Source organism: Barbus barbus (genome assembly GCF_936440315.1).
Source record: "Barbus barbus genome assembly, chromosome: 16".
Taxonomy (NCBI): Eukaryota; Metazoa; Chordata; class Actinopteri; order Cypriniformes; family Cyprinidae; genus Barbus; species Barbus barbus.
In genome coordinates, this window is record NC_136744.1 from 23,439,838 (window position 1) to 23,458,136 (window position 18,299).

The 18,299-nt window shown below is 37.3% G+C and overlaps 1 pseudogene across 1 annotated transcript in view; it reads right to left on the reverse strand.

The window, feature by feature from the left end:
- Window positions 1-18,299, reverse strand: part of LOC306882570 (protein eyes shut homolog) — a 219,487-nt pseudogene that overhangs the window by 16,653 nt on the left and 184,535 nt on the right. The window contains exons 37-38 of the transcript in view: window positions 12,297-12,405; window positions 8,104-8,318 (exon numbers count right to left, since the gene is read on the reverse strand). The product of the transcript in view is annotated as a protein eyes shut homolog (transcript). The remainder of the gene's footprint in view (window positions 1-8,103; window positions 8,319-12,296; window positions 12,406-18,299) is intronic.

An 18,299-nucleotide genomic window follows, 5' to 3' on the forward strand; every position in this document is an offset into this window, starting at 1 on the left:
GAGTCAAAACTACATAATACATATATGTATATCAATTCAGAACTGCTCTGCCCACCAAAACACACAATAAAAAACTATTTCTGAACAGCATTTGTAGTGCTGACTCATTTAGTCATTTGGTTAGTCTACAAATGGCATTTTTGAAAAAAAACGCCTAAATATTTCCTGAAATAAAATATGAAATAATAATTTTTTTATAGGTAAAGACTTACAGAAAGTACATCTTTATGGTATTTCATTTCAAGAAAAGCTTTGGAAAAGTCATTTGGATATTTTATTTCAAGAAAAGTCTAGGAATCCTTTCAAAAATGCTATTTAGAGACTCCATAAGACACTGCATACTACATATGTATATCAATTCAGAACTGCTCTACCAATGAAACCACAAAAAAACACAAAACTATTTCAGAATTTGAACATAACTAAACAGTCTTTATTCTGAACAATTCCAATAATGAAAACAGTGAACCAAAACAGATTTGATCATTTTTGAACTAGTGAAAACACAAAACATGCAAAATACATTGTTTTTACAACATTTGTATTTTTTATTTATTTTATATGGTGAATATTATGAATATTACTATTTTACTAATATAGTAATAGATTACTATTACTAATATTACTAAATAATTAAAAAAAAAAACTATTTACAGTATTTACAGTGGAGGAAGACGCTCTAGCAGCCACTAAAATTGTTTTTTTTCTGACCATCTGGATTAACCAGACCTCTGAAAAGACAGGGAAGAGTGAGAGAAAAAGAGTGAGAAAGTGTGTAAGCAAAACAAATCAAACTTGCAACACTGTTTACATTTTGTACACACACACACACACACACGCGCGCACGCACACACACACAATAACCGGGACATACCCACAAACAAACACACCCACCCACCCACACGAACAAAACTCATGTAATCCCCTCATATTATCCCTCTCCGTTGTCATTTTTAGAATCTAAAACAGCTAACATGAAACAAAAGCTGCAAATACATGATAAAGACACATAAACATTCAAGAGGAGGGTGGAGACACTTACGTGCTAATGCTATCCACGCTTCCCAGCGATCTCAGCGCGTATTCGGCTACTAAATTAGCCATTTTTCTCCCCACGTCCTCCAAAACACCACCAAACGCCACAGAAACACTTCTCAAGTCGAAGATCCACGATGGAGAGATTCAGATGTGAGCTTTGGACAACATCTGTTCGCTGATAGCCAGTCTGTGTAGCGCCGCGACGCCATTATGTGTACGCTTCATGCGTAACCCGAGAGCGCACGAAAACACACGGACAATACGCCGAGCTATTCTCTAAACAATCTTACGTAAACTATTCAAACTGTCAATCACTTTAAACGTCCTTGTGGTTGGCTAACACTTCCATCCATCAAAACTGTGCTGGCGAGGCATTGGCTGGGTTCAAACACCCCTATTGTGATGTGTCCGGATTGACACCTCGCTGACCCATTCACGGACGCGCTTACTGTCCCGGGTTATAACAGCTCCTGCGATTGAAGGAGAGAGACGAGGGAGGGCTATTCTTACTCGGAAGAGACTATTCTGCTGGAAATAGATGGCGTTTCAAAGCTGGAATACGAATTATAATCGATATTTATTGGAAAATGGACGCTATCGATAACTATAACTCGAATCGCTTATGTAAACAAAGGAGGATCTATCGTGTTTTCCCCTATTTTTTCGTTGTTTTGGATTAAAAAGTGGATGCATTTTGAAGAGTGGACCCTTCTCTTGAAATGTATGCTGGTGTGTCTTGGAATAGTCTGAGCTGACCAGCGCTATTGGCGATCAAACGTGAGTACTGCGGTTCGCTTTGTTCATTTTAAATGGCCGGTCTTTCAGCATTTCTGTTAACCCTTTCCTCTCTGGTGTATTGATTTCAAAAACAAGCTCACATCGTTAATCTTGAGTGTTTTAGCTTTCAAATGATATATAGTTAATGATAATTGATTGAATATTGTTCTAAAACAAAGGTAATAAAAAGTCCGACCACGCCCGACCACGCCCTTCCGGCCCGCCCGCGGGCCGATGCGGGTTAACAGGTTAAGATATTTTTGATGAAATCAGAGAGCTCTCTGACCCTGCATAGACAGCAAGGGTGCTACCACCACGGTCAAGGCACAGGAATGTAGTAAGGACATCGTTAAAATAGTCATGTGACATCAGTGGTTCAACCTTAATTTTGTGAAGAGAATTTCTTCTCTTCTGGGACAGTCTGGATGTAAGTTTAGAAAAATTGAGTAATCAGAATCAGAATCAGAAAGAGCTTTATTGCCAAGTGTGTTTGCACACACAAGGAATTTGTCTTGGTGTTAGGAGCTTCCAGTACAGAAAGTACAAACAAAGTGCAGACAACATATAATTAAGGTGATAAAGAACACTAATGAAGAGAATATACAATAATTAAGGATAACAATAGTAATAAAAATAAAAATATACAGAAAAGAGACATGACCATAGACAGAACTGTGAATGTGCATGTGTCCTATGTACAGATGAAGGTTTGATGATGAGTTATTTACAGATGTACAGTACCGGGGTGTGTTATGTGTTGTTCAGGTGGGATACGGCCTGGGGGAAAAAACTGTTCTTGTGTCTGGCTGTTCTGGTGCTCAGTGATCTGTAGCGCCGGCCAGAGGGCAACAGTACAAAGAGAGAGTGAGCTGGGTGTGAGGGGTCCAGAGTGACTTTCTTAGCCCTTTTCCTCACTCTGGAGGTGTAAAGTTCTTGGAGGCTGGGCAGAGGGGCACCGATAATCCTCTCAGCAGTCCTAACTGTCCGTTGTAGTCTTCTGATGTCTGTTTTGGTAGCTGAACCAAACCAAACAGTTATAGAAGAACATAGGACAGACTCGATGATTGCAGAGTAGAACTGTTTCAGCAGCTCCTGAGGCAGGTTGAACTTCCTTAGCTGGCGGAGGAAATACAGCCTCTGCTGGGCCTTTTTCGCAATAGAGTCAATGTGATTGTCCCACTTCAGGTCCTGAGAGATGGTGGTGCCCAGGAATCTGAATGACTCTACTGAAGTCACACTGCTGTTCATGATGGTGAGTGGGGGGAGAGCAGGGGGGTTTCTCCTGAAGTCCACTATCATCTCCACAGTTTTGAGCGTGTTCAGCTCCAGGTTGTTAAGACTGCACCAGACAGCCAGCTGCTCAACTTCCTGTCTGTAAGCAGACTCGTCACCGTCCTTGATGAGGCCTATGACTGTAGTGTCGTCCGCAAACTTCAGGAGCTTGACAGAGGGGTCCTTTGATGTGCAGTCATTCGTGTAGAGAGAGAAGAGCAGTGGGGAGAGAACGCAACCCTGAGGGGCGCCAGTGCTGATGGTGAGAGTCCTGGATGTGAGTTTGCCCAGCCTCACTAGCTGCTGCCTGTCTGTCAGGAAGCTGGTGATCCACTGACAGATGGAGGAGGGCACAGAGAGCTGTCTCAGTTTGTCTGAGAGAAGGTCAGGTATGATGGTATTGAAGGCCGAGCTGAAGTCCACAAATAAGATCCTTGCATAATTCCCAGGTTTGTCGAGGTGTTGCAAGATGTAATGCAGTCCCATATTGACAGCGTCATCCACAGACCTGTTTGCTCTATAGGCAAACTGAAGAGGATCCAGCAAGGGTCTAGTGATGTCCTTCAGGTAGGCCAGGACCAGTCTCTCAAGTGACTTCATGACCACAGACGTGAGTGCGACAGGTCTGTAGTCATTAAGTCCAGTGATTTTGGGCTTTTTGGGGACGGGAATGATGGTGGAGCGTTTGAAGCAGCAGGGAACTTCACACAGCTCCAGAGATCTGTTGAAGATTTGTGTAAAGATGGGGGCCAATTGGTCAGCACAGACTTTTAGACAGGCAGGTGAAATACCGTCTGGTCCTGAAGCTTTCCTAGATTTCTGTTTTCTGAAGACCCGGTTCACATCCTCTACACAGACTTTAAACGCAGGTAGAATGGTGGGGGAGGGAGTAAGGGGGGTTGCAGGGGGGGAAGGTGAATGTGTGAAGTGCAGATCAGAGCGGGTGCTGGGTGTCAGTCTGGCCTTTTCAAATCTGCAGTAGAACACATTGAGATCGTCAGCCAGTTGTTGATTCTCCACAGACTGTGGGGGTGGTGTCTTGTACATGGTGATGTTCCTCAGACCAGTCCATACCGACGCCGGATCGTTGGCTGAAAGTTCTTTTTTCAACTTCTCAGAGTAGTTCTTTTTAGCCACTCTGATCTCCTTTGTTAGTCTGTTCCTGGCCTGGTTATACAAGATTTTATCCCCACTTCTGTAAGCGTCCTCTTTGGCCTGACGAAGTTGTTTGAGTTTCCCAGTAAACCACGGTTTATCATTATTGAATGATAAGAATGTCCTGGTGGGGATGCATATATCCTCACAGAAACTGATATATGATGTTACAGTCTCTGCGAGTTCATCCAGATCGGTGGCAGCGGCTTCAAAAACACTCCAATCAGTGAGGTCAAAACAAGCTTTTAAATCTTGCTCTGCTTCATTAGTCCATCTCTTAACAGTTCTTAATACAGGCTTCGAAGATTTGAGTTTTTGCCTATAGGTCGGTATGAGATGAACCAAACAGTGATCAGAGAGCCCCAGAGCTGCCCGTGGGACAGAGTGATATGCATCTTTAATTATTGTGTAACAATGATCCAATATATTACTGTCTCTGGTGGGGCATGTAACGTGCTGTCTGTATTTTGGCAGTTCGCGGGAGAGATTTGCTTTATTAAAATCTCCAAGAATGATTAAAAAAGAGTCCGGGTACCTTTGCTCTGTTTCAGATATTTGTTCAGCCAGCTGTTGCATCGCGGCGCTCACGCACGCGTCCGGAGGCACGTACACATTCACGAGAATGAAGGAGGAAAACTCGCGGGGTGAATAGAACGGCTTACAGTTTATGAAGAAGGCCTCCAAATTAGGAGAACACATCTTCTTCAGAGTTGTTACATCTGAACACCAACCTTCATTTATGTAGAAACATAGTCCACCACCTCTCGTTTTCCCCGTTAGCTCCGTGATGCGGTCTGATCTGAACAGCTGATATCCAGGCAAATGAAGCATGTTATCCGGGATGTTTTCACTCAGCCAGGTTTCAGTGAAGCACAATGCAGCAGAGTTTGTAAAGTCCTTATTTGTGTGGGTGAGGAGAAGTAGTTCATCCATTTTGTTAGGAAGGGATCGGAGATTCGCTAGATGAATGCTTGGGAGCGCAGTTCGGAAGCCGCGTTCGCGGAGTTTAACCAGCGCGCCGGCGCGCTTCCCTCTTTTCCGTCTGAGCGCGCGTTTGACTAGGACCGCTGCCCCTCCGACCAAAACATCCAACAAAGCGTCTGAATAATCAAAAACCGGAAAAAAATTGTCCGGTGTGTGTTGCCTTATGTCCAGTAGTTCGTCTCTGGTAAAACTGACAGTAGGAGAATGACTAAACACAGAACAAACAAACAAAAACAACAAAAGTACGGGAGCGTTCCACACCACAGCAGCCATACTCGGCGCCATCTTGAGAAACAAAGTTTGTTTGAGTAATCAATCAATTCAGTTCAATTGATGATTGGTCAGATTTGTCAAATAAATTTAAAAGGTTTTAAATTTATTAAAGAAATTTGAATTACAATAATAAAGCAAGCAACATGTCAGGTGTTACATATTACAAATCAACGTATGAAGCAAAAGCAAGATCACACAGTATTAATAGGTCCTCCATTATTCCATACAAATTCCATTATTATTATTATTATTATTATCATCCAATTACACAAATTATAATTTCATCATTATTGTGTACACCGATTATTGGTCATATTTATCAAATAAACAACAAATCAACAGGAAAAAAGTTTGGAACATTTGAAAAATGATTAAATTCAGTTCAATTGACGATTGGTCAGATTTGTCAAATAACAAAAGTTTGGAAAATTGGAGTAATTATTACAGGGAAAAAAAAGCAGGTGTCAGGTGCATATTACATTTCAAATTATGAACCAAAAGCAAGATTGCTGTCACGAATCCAGTCTGTGGTCTTCCATCTGCTCACCACCAGAGGTCGCCTTCTGATTATATTGAATCTCACACTACACAGACTTCCACATGTCATCACGGACTACATTTCCCCTGCTCCATTTCACTGATTACATTTACACCTGCAGCCAATTACACACACTATAAAAATCAGTCTCAGACAAACATTCCACGCCGTGTATTGTCTGTCTCCTAGCGATAGCGACTTTATGGAGCCATTCCGTGTTTCCTGCATTTAGTTCTAGTCAGTCCGGTTTTTTTACCTGTTTAACCTGTGTCTTGATTCTAGCCTGGTTTACTTCGTCCTGTCTGACCTCTGCCTGCCCTGATGCTTATAACCTGTCTTGGATTTACCCTTTGCCTTGTTGCTTCGGACTGTGTTTGCACCTCGCCTGGACTATTTCCTGTTTGTGGATTCTCTGTTTGTCTCGCCTGTGCCATACCTGTTTGCTGGTGTTTTGACCCTGCCTGTTTCTGACCATGTCTGTGAATAAAAGATTGCATATGTATCCGCACGACTCACGTTTCGTTTGCCCTGTTACAATCGCACAGTATTAATGGGTTGTTTGTTTTTGCCAAACAAGTTGTCAATGGATTTTGTATTGTCAGTCCTGTATTGCAATTAATTTAAACCATCAGCTTTGTACACAACAAAGGTAAATGGCACCTTATCTCTGTGTTTGGAAGTATTTAGGTTTAAGTTCAGCAGCAGTTGTCTGTAGTCCTTCAGGAAAACTGCTCCACAGCTGTCAGATGCAGAGTCCCTGAGCGTGCGCTGCTGTAGTCGAGCACGTGATCAGCTGAGCAAAAGGCATTTTCAAGACTGACATTTACATGGATTCGTAATAAATATCTCATTAGATGAAACTAAAAAACTCTGGTGGTCTTGTGTTGACAAATTAACCTTTTGTCATGTTTTTACGCTTCACAAAACATCTGGAACTGCAGAACTCTGCTGAAGAGCAGCACACAGCCATTCTGGTCAGGAACAGAAATTGGCTAAATTACTGTATTGCACCACAATACATTTTTGTATCTCAATGTTTAGTACCAATATAATATGATACTGCTAAATACCTAGCTAACAAAATATGTTCTAAGAACGTTTTTCTAACATTCCTATAAAGTTATATAGACATTTATTCCAAATGCTTCCTGAATGTTTAAAGCCTTTTCTTGGTTAAGATAACGTTAAAGGAACGTTATGGGACACGCTAATTTTCAGTGTTCTCTGAACATTCTGAAACAAGTACTTGTAACATTCACAAAATGTTAGATGAACGCCCAACTAAAATGTTTCAGAAGAAAAACGTCCCATGAATGATTTATAAGTAATGTTTTGAGAACATTATTATAGACCATACAACTTTGAACTTTTTAACATTACTGGAAGAACATTTGTTCATAATTTTGCCGAAACATAAAAAATGGTAATTAATATGCTATATATATATATATATATATATATATATATATATATATATATATATATATATATATATATATATATATATGGATCCTGGATCATGACTCGTGACGAGCCTACAGATTTGCACCCAAACCATGCTTTTAACACAGAAAAATAAGTCTAAAACTCAAATAATGTGTAATTATAAACCATTGGTTGTAGGCAACACAAAAACGCTGCCTGTGGTTTAGCAAAAAGCACATTCACACATCACTCGCATCCCTGCAATCAGACCTCTGATTACCGCTATTTAAAACTCAAGTGAGCATCTTCATAGCATCCGCATATCATTGACAATATTTACAAACTCTGTGCCCTGGCAAAAGCACTAAATTTAGTAGAAAATTGCTTGTATGCCAAATATGGGAAACTTGAGAGATGCTTGTGAAAGAATGCTGATTGATGAACATGACGGCTACATGTACAGTGAGGAACTCCTCAGGTCACAAGTTGTCTACAGCCCAGTGTGTCAACAAGAATGAACGAGTCCTTTATCAAGACACAGCCAATTACAGTCATTCTCATCTACACACTGAAAACACTATATGCAGAATGTAGCCTTTGAGACGATTCTTTCTCCAAAACAAATGGACGTGAAATCATACCTGACACAGGTTCCTCCATTGCGGCAGGGTTGGTGCTCGCAGACGTCACAGTTCTGAATGTTTTGGCCTCTGATTGCTTCCCCCACCACATACAGCTCTTTGGAGCCCATCTGCAGTTCACGTATGCAGCTGATGAAGCCAGACACATTCCCACTGTTGTCGCGCAGCTCAGAGAGGGATGGAACACCACCAAGGAACGTGGGGCCAAACACCACCTGAGCATTGGGAGGAAGAAAGGGGACATATGTTAACAATAATGATGATTTTATCTTGTTAAATAGTTTCATGTTGGATTATCCTGCACTTCAAGTGTACTACACTACCATTCAAAAGTTTGGGGCTGGTAAGATGTCTTAATGCTTTTAAATTTTTTTTTTTTAAAAGTCTCTTGTGCTCACCAAGGCTGCATTTTTTTAAAAACAGTAACACTGTAAAATGTAATCATAAAATTTAAATAACTTTTCTATATGAATATATTTTAAAATGTAATTTATTCCTGAATTTTCAGCAGCCATTACTCCAGTCTCACATAATTCTAATATGCTAATTTGCTGCTCAAGAAACGTATTATAACCATTATTGAAAACTGTATAGCTGCTTAAAATTGTGGAGACTGTGACACGCTCACTTTTCAATCCATTTAAGAGAGAAAAAAAAAAACCTGACCCAAAGCTTGATTGGTAGTGTATGTGTTGGTTAGTAAAGTGTTAGATTTTGGCAAAAAAGCTACATATTATAGGTTACAATACACTTTATTCTTTCCTACGCAAAAGATATGTGATTACGGTTTGCAATAACTGTTCTGAAGTCAATGGCTCTTAAACCCTGGAAATTATAATTAGAGATAAAAGCAAAGTTTTTATCTTTGAAAGTATTTATGTGGAGCCACTACAGTAGCTTAAAGGACCTTTTGCTGCTGTGTGCACATAGCAATCATTGTTCATTTAGGGCAAAAGCTAATTATCCTTTGAAAAAAATACAGGTTATTGGTTTTGATCAAGACAAGATTCAATATCTTTCCAATTTACAATAACATTAGTGAGTCTGTCTGATATATTCCTCAGTCATCTATTATGTTAGCTGGACAAACTTTCAAAAGAAGAAAAATCTTAAGATAAACTTTAAAAAAAACATTTTTTTGCTTTGTATTTTTCTTTCCCTAGCAATTACCCAAAACACTTCAGCAACTGCCCAGTAATAATTCACAACCCCATAGCAAGCACATTTGTACATATCAAAGTACACAAGGCATATATAATCTACCTTCAAATCAATAATAATTTTATTCCGGTCTTCACAAACAAATTTTCACAAAAATAAATAAAATACATTGTTACTGAAAAAGGAGTAGGCAGAAGCCTTGCTTATTATGCCTACCCTTTATACATAATTAACTGAATGGGCGACACTTTTCACTAAGTTAAATAACACAAAATAAACAATATAACAAAAACATTTCCAAATGTACAAACATAATTCAAAACAAACATAAAAATACACACTCTTTTAAACAATACAACCACAATTTATTACAGAGTCATAATTATATTTCACCTTGTTTTTATGCATTTTCTTAAATTGGCAAAGTGAATGACATACTTTTAGTTCCTTATCACATTTATTCCATAGATTTACCCCTTTAACAGATAAGCACCTACTTTTTGCATTAGTTCTTGCCCTTACTTTTTTGAACGTATACAATCCTCTTAAATTATACTGACTTTCTCTTATTTTGAAGAGCCTCTGAATACAATTTGGAAGTAAATTATTATAAACTTTGTACATTAACTGTAAAGTACATAGATCAACTAAAATCGACAAATTTTAATGCATGTAAATTAACAAACAATTTATTTGTTGGTTCGTAATAATCAACCCTTTTAACAATCCTAATAGCTTTCTTTTGTAACCTATATATTGAATTTAAGTTGGCTTTATATGCGTGACCCCACACAATAAGTAATGCATGGAACTATGAGCGCACAATACAATGTATATATAAAGTTTTCATTCAAAATATGTTTTATTCTATTTAATATTGCAATGGATTTAGACATTTTTCTTTTTACATGATTAATATGTAATTTCCAACATAATTTATGATAAATTATAACACCCAAAAATTTATTTTCGTACACACTTTCCATTTCCTCATTATTAAGCATTAGTTTCACTTTGTTACTTTGTCGATTACTGAATATTATAAACTTTGTTTTACTTAAATTCAGTGAAAGTCTTATCATCAAACCATTTTTTGAAAACCCTCAATTCTATTTCCAATTGTATTCAGAAGCGGTTCCAAACTTTTCCCAAAACAATATAAATTAGTATCATCAGCAAATAAAACCATTTTTAATACTTTAGACACTTTACAAATATCATTTATGTACAGTACAAACAATTTAGGGCCTAGCACTGAACCTTGCGGCACACCACAAGTAACTTTCATTAAATCTGATTTAACATTATTAATTTATACAAATTGATGTCTGTCATCAAGGTAACTTTTTATCCAAGCAAAAGCTTTCCCTCTTATACCATATCTCTCCAGTTTCATCATTAATAATCCATAATTGATAGTGTCAAAAGCTTTTTTTTTAAATCTAGGAACACCCCCACAGTATATTCATTATTATCCATTGAAGAAATCTCTTCTACCAGTTCCATCACAGCCATTGAGGTCGACCTGTTTGTTATAAAACCATACTGATGATCACTCAATAATTTGTGTTTATCTATAAAATTATCAAGCCTACGCACAAATATTTTATGTAAAATTTTCGAGAACTGGGAAACAAGAGAAATTGGTCTGTAGTTGGAAAAACAGTGACGATCTCCATTTTTAAAATAGGAATAACTTTGGCTGTTTTCATATTACTAGGGAATATTCCTGTTAAAAAGGACTGATTACAAATGTGTGCAAATGGTTTTACTATGTTTTATAATACTTTTTATTAACAACATGTCAATATCATTACAATCAGTGGAATATTTATTCTTACAGTTGCTAACAATGTCGAGTATTTCCTTTTCGTCAACTCCCCTTATAAACATTGAATAATCATTACTGGAAATATTAATTTCATCTATCCTATATCCCCAGTTCTTTGCTCCACGATCACTTTTGCTAAATTGCTCCCAATATTTACAAAATACTCATTAAATTAATTGACAATGTCATTAATTTTATTTATACTTAATTTATCATCATTAACAAAATAATTTGGGTAATCAACTTTCCCAGTATTCTTTTTAATTATATTATTAAGTACTTTCCATGTTGTTTGTATATGATTCTTATGCTTGTTAGATTAACTTATTATAAATTAAAAAATTAAAATTATAAATTAACTTATTATAATAGTCCTTTTTACTAAATCTTATAATACTTAATTTATTTTTATATATCTTGTTTTTATTTTCCGTTTGTATAATTCTAGTTGCTATAAATTTCCTTCAAACTGTTATAAACTTTCAGACTGGGCTTTGTCATCCTGTCCATTTGACAGATTTCGATAAACAACAGCTTTCCGTAAAGCCTCCAGTGATTTTTTATGTTTATTCAGCTCTATAAATGGATGTGGGGCCATTGTATTCTGATTAAGTCTCTTATAGGCTGTTAAAAGTGTCTGATTATTGCAGCACAGCTCTCTGTGATGTTCTCATCAATTAAGACACAAACATGAACCAATTATTTAACTTGAATTATCAAACTTATTATTTTTGCAACAAAAATCATTACACCAGCTCTCAAAAAGACAAAGAGTTGTCTTCTTTACAAAAACAATAGCATAATAACCTTCCTGACTGTGTGTGTGTGTGTATATATATATATATATATATATATATCTTTCCATTAGTCAAAATAGTGTGTGAGTGTGAGAATTTTTAATTCTTTTATACACACATTATTGAAATTTCTATAATTTTCTTTTAATTGCTAATTTTTATTAAAATTGTTTTTAGCAAAACATTTTTAATATTTAAAAAAAATATTAATTTTTAATATTTAAAAAAAAGATTAGGGCTATTTATGCCCTAATCTTTAACAAAAAAGGAGGTCAAAATGGTCACAAAATGGTTTAAGTAAAGCAGACAATTCATAGATAAAATATAAACGGTCGCAGTCATTCAAATGATTGAATATACAGAAGCAGTTATTCTGCCAAAAAAACATCACATCTTCACATTACCTCCGACATAGGCTCATCCATGTATTTCTGCTGCTGATTAGCAGTTCCATTAGCAACTGCTATCTCAATGATACAGAGCCGGCCATTGTCACGATACGGCAATGCATATCTAAAAAGCGAGAGGGACAGAGAGAAGGGAATACAGATTAAAAATGAAAGAGCAAGGCAGAAACAGGGCATGGGAAGGAGGAAGGAAAATCTCATTAGATCATGCAGCATTCACAAATCCATTTAAGCATGAAAACTACACAAATTGGTGAAGGTTGAGTTCTGGGTTACTACTAGGCCACTCCACGGAAGAGAAATCATCTCAAATTCCTATACAAGCAGCAAATATATTCATCTTCAGAGCTTGTGTTCTGTCTCCATCCTATGCTATTCTGCTACTCCAGCAATACATTTTCTCAATCATCTCGAAAATGTCAAAAGACAACTCCTCCCAGCTCAGGGCTGAAAAACAATCCATTTCAGGAACCTAATGCAACAGTAAAAGCTACTGAATGTTTCAGGAATTTCCCCCATGAAGCTGTCAACTGTCGCCTATATCCTGATATGATCCAACAGTTATTCTGCAAAAAAACATCACCATCTTCACAGAAAAATACATGTAATTGGCATCCATATGCTAAAGTCATGGATTTCCTCGCTGTCCAACCAGCTCTTTCAGGCACTTGAAAAACTTGAGACTTGCTTATTCGAGCACCAGCTTTTGATTTCAGCCCATGTTGGGTTCAGGGCAAGGAGGGGAGAAAAATCCCCTCTCCTTTAATGACCAGATGCGAGCAATCAGGGCGATTGCCCTCATGCTAATTTGAAACAGCCTTGCAGGACACCTCCCTGAAGGCAATCAAAGCCCTACAACTTCAGGTAGCACTAATTACAACACTGGGGAAGTTACGAGAGTCGCTCTGCATACAGATTGACAAATTAATGCCCGATTGGGACCACAAGAAGGAAATTCAACATGACTGACAGCCCACCGCTGAACCAGTATTGCTGATGAATCCTGAACATAAGGACATGAGCTGATTCGATTGTTCGCAGAGGCTCCTGCAATGACTTTAATATTCTGATATTAGTACAAGTAGCGTGATGTTATGAGGTACTAATTATTTTAATCATGGCTCGATAATCACTTTAGGTGCATTGGACAGCTGTTTGCATTTATAGAGACTTTTCATCAGGTTTAATGTGTCCTATATGATATGATGATTTCAGCGTTGGCAGGAAATTCAGGAGCATGCAGGAAAATTGGACTATTTTAACACAAAAGATATTTTGAAAAATTACAGTGATATTACAGTTAACTATACTTAACTAAAACTGAAACCATTACAAAATCTTTACTTGAAATAAAATAAATATATAGGTATGTAACAAACAGTAAAACACTTTCAAAAATAACTACAATTAAAATGAAAACAAAATATAAAAATAAAAACTAATTCAAGATATTAATAACAACTGCATTTCTATTTCAACTATACTAAAATAACACCCGTTCACAAATAAGTAGCATGCTATTATCAAGCAGTATTGTGGGCAATTGTGTTTAAAACTAAACTCCTTCCCAGCTCATGTAACTGTTTTCTTCTCCAGACACATTTAAATGCCACCCACTGAGATCTACAGGGGTTTGTCCCTTTAGAGCATTAAATCAAATGAACCACAGGCAACAAAGAGAGAGTAAAAAAACAGATTCCACAAACACTCACATTACATTTCGCAAATATTATGTTAAAAAGGATTTAAATGTCACTTTATAAAGTGTGGCAGATGACAATCTTAAATGGATCAAGGCGCATATTAAAAAAATCTAAAGGAACATCTAGTGCAGTGCTCCTGTGTCTGTGCTGTGTCTGAGCATGACTGTGATGATCTAACTGGGCGCTGGTGTCATTCTTTCTGATGAGCTCTTGTGGACACATGGATACAGTCCAGAGGGAACAGAGTCAGCACACTGGTTATTTACAGAGAGAGAAAGGGCACAATTCAGTCGTGTATGAGTCTCAGTCAGATCTCATTATCTTTTGACTTTTATTTCTTAAAAAGCACAACGTACATACACCTCGATTCAAAAGTTTGGGGATGGTAAGATTTTTTAAATGTTTGTGGAAGAGGTGTTTTATGCTCACAAAGACCGCATTTATTTGATCAGAAATACAGCAAAAATAGTAATATTGTGAAATAGTTTTACAATTTTAAATAACTCTTTTCTATTTTGATATATTTTAAAATGTAATTTATTTCTGTTATGACAAAGCTGCATTTTCAGCAGCCATTACTCCAGTCTTCAGTATCGCATGATCCTTCAGAAATCATTTTAATTGGCTTATTTGGTGTTTAAGAAACATTTCTTAGTATAATCATTGTATGAAACTGTTGTGCTGCTTAATATGTTACACTTATAATAATAATACATTTTATTTGAAAGCGCCTTTCAGGACACCCAAGGACACTGTACAAATAAACGAACAAAATACACTTAAAACATCAGAGCAGGTAACAGTTAAAACAAGGTGCAACATGACAAGGTGTATATATATATATATATATATATACACACACAGTGGATATAAAAAGTCAACACACCCCTGTTAAAATGCCAGGTTTCTGTGATGTAAAAAAATGAAACCAAGATAAATTTTTCCACCTTTAAATGTAAACTATAACCTGTACAACACAATTAAAAAACAAACTAAAATATTTTAGGAAAAAATAAAAAAACTTAATGTGGTTGCATAAGTGTGCACACCCTTAAACTAATACTTTGTTGAAGCACCTTTTGATTTTATTACACCACTCAGTCTTTTTGGGTATGAGTCTATCAGCATGGCACATCTTGACTTCGCAATATTTGGCCACTCTTCTTTGCAAAAATACTCCAAATCTGTCAGATTGCGAGAGCATCTCCTGTGCACAGCCCTCTTCAGATCACCCCACAGATTTTCAATCGGATTCAGGTCTGGGCTCTGGCTGGGCCATTCCAAAACTTCAGTCTTCTTCTGGTGAAGCCATTCTTTTGTTGATTTAGATGTGTGCTTTTGGTTGTTGTCGTGCTGAAAGATGAAGTTCCTCTTCATCTTTCTAGCAGAAGCCTGAAGGTTTTGTGCCAATATTGACTGGTATTTGGAACTGTTCATAATCCCTCCACCTTGACTAAGGCCCTGATTCCAGCTGAAGAAAAACAGCCCCAAAGCATGATGCTGCCACCACCATGCTTCACTGTGGGTTTGGTGTTTTTTTAGTGATGTGCAGTGTTGTTTTTGGGTTCCAAACATACCTTTTGGAATTATGACCAAAAAGTTCAACATTGGTTTCATCACACCATAAAAAATGTGTTTTTGCTAAATTTAGCCAGCCTTGTATGTTTTTCTTGCCACCCTACCCCATAGCCCAAACATTTGAACAATACGGGAGATTGTTGTCATATGTACTACACAGTCAGTACTTGCCAGAAATTCCTGTAGCTCCTATAATGTAGCTTTAGGCCTCTTGGCAGCCTCTCTGACCAGTTTTCCTCTCATCTTTTCATCAATTTTGGAGGGACACCCAGTGCTTGGTAATATCACTCTTGCGCCATATTTTTTTCACTTGATGATGACTGTCTTCACTGTGTTCCATGGTATATCTAATGCCTTGGAAATTCTTTTGTACCCTTCTCCTGACTGATACCTTTTAACAATGAGATCCCTCTGATGCTTTGGAAGCTCGCTGCGGACCATGGCTTTTGCTGTAAGATGCGACTAAGAAAATGTCAAGAAAAGCCTACTGGAACAGCTAAACTTTATTTGGGTTTAACCAGAGGCACTTTAAATGATGGCAGGTGTGTACTGACTCCTATTTAACATGAGTTTGAATGTGATTGCTTAATTCTGAACACAGCCACATCCTTAAGCCGCCTTTCCACTATCTCCGACGAACGGCAAGTGACAGACCAGAAGTCATTAATTTCCAATGGAGAGTTGTGTGGGAGCTGCGTGGATCCAATTTGAGCTTCGGGTGCGTTAAAATATTTGAACTTCAGCGGCTAGACAGTATGCGACCGCCCGAACCAGATGTGATGTATTATATTATAAACTATGAGCGGAAGGTTAGAATTACCAATATTTTGTTCACTTTAACATTATACTTTAAACACTATTACTGTAAAATGGTGCTTTAGAATAATGGCAGAAATAATTATTTTATAATTATTAAATCATTATTTACGTTGATTAGCCCCATAAAACCTACTATGTTTTTATTTTGGGCATTATCATTTGTGACGATGCATGCATACATTAATTATATTAATTTTACCATTGGTGAATATGCCAAGGTGATGGTTGCTGCACAACCAGTTTGAAAGTTCTGTGCAACTGCCACTAGTGGGAGAAATGCGCAGTCGTGTCCGAATGTCGTGTTTCAGTGGAGAGGCTGAAGAGGGTGTGCACACTAATGCAACTGCATTATTTTTATTTTTTTTATTTTTACTCCACCTTTCCCAAAAGATTTCAGTTTGTTTTTTAATTTGGTTGTACAGGTTATAGTTTACATTAAAGGTGGAAAAAGTTCTGAAACCATTTATCTTGGTCTTTTTTACATCACAGAAACCTGGCATTTTAACAGGGGTGTGTTGACTTTTTATATCCACTGTATATATATATATATATATATATAATTATTATTATGTAAAAAAATGACTACATCCCCAAATTGATAAGCAATAACAAGTAGTAAATCAACTATTCTGATGAATTTCCAGATTCTATTTAATGGGGTCTTTTTAAAAACCATGAATAATTTCTAGACTGATTCATTATAATTCATATAAAATAATGTGACCGGCAGTCAAAACTGAGAGGGAAAAAAACGTATTTCTAAGTCTACAGCATAATTCAACATGTGTCACCCTGCCTGACACCAGGTACGTGTCAGGCATAAAAATATGCCTTATCAAAATTGTATAACCGCCCAAAACCCCCTTTTCTTTTTGTTCATCATTTAGTTATTCTGTTAAATGACAAATAGTTGAATGCAATTATCTAATGTCTTAAGAAAATGTGCATGAACTTGCCATCACAATGCCAGGCTGTTGATCATGGTTGCCATGTTGTTGTCATGCAGTTGCTAAGGTGGTTTTAGTCATATTGCCATTTGTTTGCTATGCTGTTATGGGTTGCTAGGCATTCCACCATCCATATATCCTGCTAAAAAGCCTTCATTTAAAAAGATGTGGTTCCTTTATATCATAGATTTATATTTTACTGGTAAAATATATTTTACTGCTCAGAGGGTTTGTGGAGGTGATTCTGTGCAAATGTGCTCAGATCTGATGCAACATCATGACATCACACACACACACACACACACACACACACACACACACACACACACACAGACACACACACAGACACACACAAGTGTTGCCGTTCGACAACTATGAAATCTAAAAGCCGAATATAATTGCAGTTCATGCCACAGTTCACTAGAATGAATGCTGGGAGACACAGAGCACCGCGGGGCCACTGTTGGTCTGGCTACAAAACATGTATAAAGCACTGGCAACAGATGGCAGTAAAACATCATGAAGCTGCAGTTCTGCAGTTCTGCAGTACAAACACACACACACACACACACACTACTGCTTCTTTAGTGGTGGACGTGAAAACAAAGGCAGAAATTAGAGAGGACTTTTACTTCATGCCACATCGTAAGTCCAACAGAAACAGCAATAATAACAAGAGGCGATATGACAGGTGATTATCGCACGCAGAAACACCATCAACGCAATTCCCTGTTGGCCCACAGCTAATGTAGAGAAAAATATATGTTTATGCTAATTAAGGGCTGTTAAATATATCTATAATTCTTGAATTCATTCATGCATCCACTTCGACCTGCTCTTTATCTGAATGAGAGCCATTAAGAGCCACGATTGGCACCACTCATTGATCATTTTTATCACATTGTCCACAACATGCCAATAGCTCAAACTGACAGTGTCATCATAAGCAACCT